Raw genomic sequence first — 6,381 nt, 5'->3', positions numbered from 1 at the left:
CTATCTACTGTAAGTTGTAGTCATGTTGACTAGAAAACCATGGTTGTATATCTTGTTGATACATGTACACGCTTTAAGATCTTCCGAGAGCTCATTGAGAGATTCTCTCGATTGTATTTTTATCGACATCAGAAATATTTTTTTGAAATGCGTGTCGCTCATGTGCAAGTGGTTGGTTAGTTTCTTCTATATACCGTCTAGTTTTCCATGTCTATGTAGAAGACTCCAGAAGGGTTTCACACCAACAACATAAGCTAGAGCAAAATGTTCTATCAGTGCACTGAGCTATAAAGTATATAGGCTCCCCAGTATACATAAGAATAGTGCAACAGACTATTAGCCTTGTGATAATGCATTACGTTCATGATGTATGGTGAGATTGAGATGACAGGCTTTGGTACTTGTGCCTCTTAATAATGTCTCTTAAAAAAACAATACATCTATTACATCATGGATAATTCTGAGAGTTTCGTGATCGCCAATGCAGCTCACTGCATCTTATCTGGCAGACCCAGTGGGAGAAATCAGGGCATTATCCTGGTTCAAGTACCGTAGTGAATAGCTACTCAAACCTCAGTGTCGCAGATGGCTCCGGGCCTTTGTTCATGTAATTTTCTGCATTTAGCCACTATTTGCAATCAGGTTAGCAAATTGAGTGAAACTAGAAGAATAACGACAATAACTGGCATATTACGGTGTAGGGAAACTATCGAGTCCACTGGGTCAATTTTAAATCAAGGCAGATTCACAGTATTGGCAAATGAATGGCTTATTTTCTTCTTGACTCGGATCAGTTATTACCGGCTCGGGTCATTTGGCGCGATCGGCCATTATTAGTCAGTATTGTTGGTAGCGATAATGATATTTCTTCTCTCCGAATCGCCCTATTGATGAAATGACTAGGGTGGGATTAGTTTGTATGGGGCCAAGATTATCACATTAGAAACTGTGTCTGCCATGACTTACCAAATTGTGGCTGATATTCCATGGCCGATAATGGGCTGGATTGCAGGATGACTGGATCATTGCCCAGCAGGCACCACTTTTCTTATTCTGATACATGATTGCCATGATCTGTATAAAGTTATTGCAATGGCCTGGACGCAGAGAATATAACTATCAGTCATCATCAGCAAAATTGCTTTTACTCTAGGCGGTTTTGTTATCGTGGTCGTCGGACATTATGTGGCATGTATCCTACTAAATGCGAAAGACGAAGGTGGCACATGATGGGACGGCCATCATTAAATTGTATCGCAACAATATACATAATGTAAACACTGGAGTCAGCATCTTGACAGTACTACCTGACCTTATCGAAAGATAACCGAAGTTGTAGTTATCATTAAGTTAGTGAATAAACTTGTTTTGAACAACCGAGCCCTGCCCGACTCTATCACTAGACTTAGAGATTACTGCCGATGCAGCCTTTCCAGAGATGTCCATCGTCTTGGTCACGAAACCCAAGCTAGAGTAATTAAATTAGTAGGGAGAGAGAATATTCAGTTGCCACGTGAGGGTCAATTTGCCTTCTCCTTCCATAATCTAATAGCCAGCAGAATGGTATGAGTTTAACGTTGCACGAGATGATTGTGTAGACTACAGATCCGGGGGAACTGGCAGTCAGAATTACGTCCATATCTCAGATGTCTAATGGTCCGGTTTCACTTCCCCTTGCGTGACAGAACGTTATGGACACACGCTCTATTAGCTGAGTGGACAACACTGTTGATGATAAACGCTGAATGGTGCCCCGGCTGCTGTGACTGCTACATGTAGATAGGGATGTGCAAATGTAATTTGATAAAGCACCGTTTCTTCCGCAGGGTCCTGTCTGCTGGAAAGTGTGGCATTTATTAAATCTTTAGGCAAGTGAGGTTGAATATGTCGTGGTCATCCTCTTGACAGGAACATGGCTCAGTCCATTCAGGATTTTTTCAGTTTACTTGCTAGGCCTATGCAAGACTTTGCTAGCAGTAGCACCAAATGATACAGAAATTCATTTCCTATATTCACCCGAATAATTTTGGATATGTCTCCGAATCACCACGCCCTATTCACCAGCCAATATGCGGGCTACCACGTCGGCTATGAGTAAGCTCCTCCGCCTTGGAACAACATGATACGACCATCGAGATCTGAATTGTAGTTCCTCATCACATTCCCAGTTGAAACATGAGATGAGCCTGCCACGCTATATTCCCGTGGTGCTGTTCGGTTTGCCAATCGACAGTTCATTATTGTCATTAGCCGCTATGTATAGAATACCGTAGCTCATAGCTAAAAGGACCGGGAATAATTTCAATCAAATGCCTGTTTGAGATAACCGTTTCAGTTTACACCAAATCTAATTAGAGATCACTGACGTTGTCTTTTGTGAAGGCTTCTACAAAGTTCTTTTAGAGTATCGTTCTTCAAGAGCACAGATCGATTGGTGTCTCTGCTTAACTAGTCGCGAAATAGCCGACGGTTGAATTGATATTGCTGGAGACTGAATCTTCCTAAGTCAACTGTCAGGGGACCGTGGAGTGCGTCCTCACCGAGATAATTCTCTGATTCGCTCTTTGCGATTACCGTCAGAAGTACAATAATGTGTCATTTATGGTAAGTTGATACGCACACACCGAGAAAATCAATTAGGGAGACGAAAATTTAATTTGCGAGATCGCATTTTGTGGAGAATAGCAGATAAGTATTAATGTTAGGGATTCTGGCGATAAACGCGACGTGGTAAACGCTAAACTCTCCAAACACTGCATATTGTGATAATAATTGCTTTGGGAGCTTCTCTGGAGCTTCTGTTAGATCATAAGGGCTGGATTGTTACTTGCATAGCAATGAGGTATTGGTAATTGTTCATCAGGTGACGCGCTCTCTGATGTGTTGTGTTGCATCATTTTAAGCTTCATTTGCCCCTTTGATGGGCAATTTTCTCGCAGTCGATGAGGCGCGCAATGAGCACCATTGTCGTGAGAGATCACTTGGGGAAAGGGGAGGTGCGCAAAAGGGTGAGCAAGAGGATGCGCAAGTGGATCGCAAGGCTGTCTTACTTATTCATCATGCAATATACCTTGATAGTCAAGTGTATGAAGGTTCTTATTAAAGGAGTGAAAAAACAACATTTCAGTGTCTAGGATTATTTATTCATGTAGCGACACAATAGCGGGGTAACAGACCTGTGGTTAGGTGTCATGAGGCATTTGATTGAAACAGAGAAAAAAACTGTACATCCGTTTTAGGTATCACAACATCGTGTAACTTTTATAGAGCAATAACAAATTTATTGTAAGGGAACAAGAAAAACTAAATTCCAAGGACGCTGTGTTTTCGGTTGGTGACAGTCCATCTTGTATCTCGACCTTTTTCGTCCCAACTCCTCACTGAATATTCTGTTCGAGAATGCCGCTGTAGAGACTGATATACAAAAAGGCCTACCATCAATGCCAACTTTCGGCGAATTCGCGAGCATTATAGCGGCACTACAACCGGAGCACCAAGGAGAAAACCTACACCACTAAAAGCTTTCAATGATAGCGGTTCAGCCAAACAAATCTACTAAATCAATGTACCGGTACTTAAAAATGATACATCTTCAGAGAAAAAAAATATGTACAAAAAAGGAGTTAAAAAAAATATCGACCCCGGCAGGACTCGAACCTGCAATCTTCTGATCCGAAGTCAGACGCCTTATCCATTAGGCCACGAGGCCGCCATGCACGATGCGGGCATTCTATTGGATATGAACAATGTCACAGCTCTCCTATTGATCGACGACATAATAATGGCAATGTCCTGCTATTTTGTTATCCCAGTAAATGCGTTGTTTAACCTGTAACTAGTTCTGTATTGGTGTGGGCTTTATTTTTCTTAAGGTGCAACAAATGCATATGAAGTGTTCCAGGGCCCTGCGGTGTTATAAGGTTTAATAATAATACATCGACTATCAAAATGACGGAATTATGACGTCACGGATAAATTATTGGCTCTGGGAGCCTACGCTATCAAAAGGCTCATACAACTCAAACTTTAATAAAGTTTCATTTCTGCCGACTTTTTGAGTTAAGGCATATAGGCTTTTGGCGTTGCCTTCACAACACAAACATACCAGTTTCAGCACAACCACACCTCTCTGCATACAACAAGACCAGACACATGTTTTTTCCATTCATTCTCTGCCACTGGCTAAGAAATCGTTCGCTGGTGTCAAGTGACGAATTAGCAATGATCAGCAATATTTCCCAAGATCCAGGCAATCTTTTACCCGGCAGGGGCGGCGGTAATTGCACGAAATATCTCTGAGATGGGAGAAGAAGAAACTCTGCTCGCCGATGGGGTATAATCCTGAGATTGGAGTGTTATTATCCAGGGTAATTATGGCTAGATCGGGGTGGCGTGGTTAGAGAGTATCGGGTTTGGACACTGACCCCGAAAATGTCAGCTACTGTGACATCGGTTTGCCTCGGGAAGTTGACCAGCTAGAGAAAGAGAAGCAAGTGTTAAACAGATGGCGAGGATGTAGGTAGCACCGTCTGTAGTGGCTAAGTCGTATAACATGTATCATCAAATCAGGGAGACAGTGTCATATTAGAGATGATCAAAGATGGGCATTGAGCGTCCGCCATATCGAACGTTGCTACTTTTACCATTTTAGCGCTTAAAGTCTGTGTGTGGGTTATCCCAATTCACTGATTCAGCAGTTCTTTTATAAACATGTACTTGTCTCTTGACTAATGGTCCTTTTATCAGAATGCACCATGGGAACGCAGCGGAAGTCGCCTGAAAAATGATTACAAATGGCTGACTTGATTTCTTCGTCAATCAAGCTCGCAGGGGATCTTCCTATCCGAAACACGCTATCTAGTTTTCATCCAATTCTGACCAAACATGATAGCGGGCATAATAGAACGACTCCTGCCTCGGAGAAGAACACTAACTAATTAGATCCTATTTCTGAATAATGTATAAGGCAATCCCCTTGCGAATGATAACGGCTCAAATGTACAAAATGTGTGGTGGCTATGATGTCTAAAAGCCTTGGAGGAATAGATTGGTGGTGTGATATGGCGATACAAAGACCCAGAGAGAGATGACATCCGATGATTAAAACCTGTACAGTATTATGCCAGGGTAGTTTACCATTCTTTCGCCGTCTGGGGCATATTGTCCATCAATCCCTGGCGACCGATAGCAGAGTTTATCTCGAGTTTCGCGAATTTATGCAATTTTGCGTGACTTTTCTTGTCAAGTACTAGTTAAAACACCACAGAGATTGATCATAGTGACATCCGGACGACAATCTCTACGACTGCTATCGTCCAGTCTTTATTTTGCTTGACTGATGCTGACCATGAATATTGTTTGGTGGCAAGCATGATATTATCGACTCAGAGGGTTCGATTCTAATACAAGGGAAAGCCCGGGTGGTGGTTTTGCCGCCTCCACAGGCTATTTGGTCAGATAGCGGAGCGAATAACGTGTATCAAAATTAATCCAACGCCTGTAAATCCCCTGTCTTCCCGCTTAAAACTACTTAGATGGACAAAGTCCACTTGGTGGTCGGCAGTCTGACAAATACCCTCAGCCAACCCAACCCAACTGGAACCCCACCCAACCAAACTCCAGGTTGGCCTAGATGCCACGAAATGCGTCAAGCGAGACCGCTTACCATGCAATGCTTACCCTGCAGATTTCACCAGAGTGTAGGAAGTAGGAGGACATTGGCTTAGCTCCTTCAAACCTTTCCAAAAAACGGCATCATCAGGCCGGACTGATTCGGCTATCAAAATCGATAAGAATGTGGCAGCTCATGCCACAGGCAAAGATGCATTGGCGAAGACGATGAAATCCACTTCCACCGTGTTCTTCGAAATATATAATTCCTTAACCAACCTGAGCGAAACGCCACTTCAAATTGGAGATGGTTCATGGTGGGTGAGTTAAATGTCAGCATGTTCAGGTGGATGTGCTATCAAAACAATCTCCAGACATTGGTGAACATTTAGCCCAAGGTTACTCATCACTATGGCATCGACATTTTATAAAACCAGCAGGGTAAGGCAGAGATGGTATTGGGCTCCATGGGTTATGCACACCAAGATTTATATGATATAAATTTTACGTTAAACGCCTGCAAAGTTTATTGGAAACTATATGAGAATGTTTCAGGTACTGGCTCCCCTGCCGCTATCAAAGCGGTTCGTGTTCACTATCGGAGGCTTGGGAGCTACGGGACCACTGCCTGAAGGTCTTAATCCTGACGTATATGTGATGGAAGATGCATAAACTTGACAAGCTCGGTGGTCGATCATTGTTCATCCCTCGGAGCAAGATATGTACAAGTTTGCTCTGTCGATAGGGACCGTTCGTCTTGTTCAGTGCCGA

General features: G+C 42.9%; 1 non-coding gene across 1 annotated transcript; it reads right to left on the bottom strand.

Annotated features, from left to right (window-relative positions):
• Nucleotides 1–3,636: 3,636 nt before the first annotated feature.
• Trnar-ucg (transfer RNA arginine (anticodon UCG)) lies at nt 3,637–3,709 on the bottom strand. Its single transcript has one exon. It is a non-coding gene; the product is annotated as a tRNA-Arg (tRNA).
• Between the last annotated feature and the right edge of the window lie 2,672 nt (nt 3,710–6,381).

Source organism: Lineus longissimus, chromosome 3 (genome assembly GCF_910592395.1).
Source record: "Lineus longissimus chromosome 3, tnLinLong1.2, whole genome shotgun sequence".
Taxonomy (NCBI): domain Eukaryota; kingdom Metazoa; phylum Nemertea; class Pilidiophora; order Heteronemertea; family Lineidae; genus Lineus; species Lineus longissimus.
Note: the sequence above shows the minus strand (reverse complement) of the source record. Positions and strands in the feature narration are given on the sequence as shown.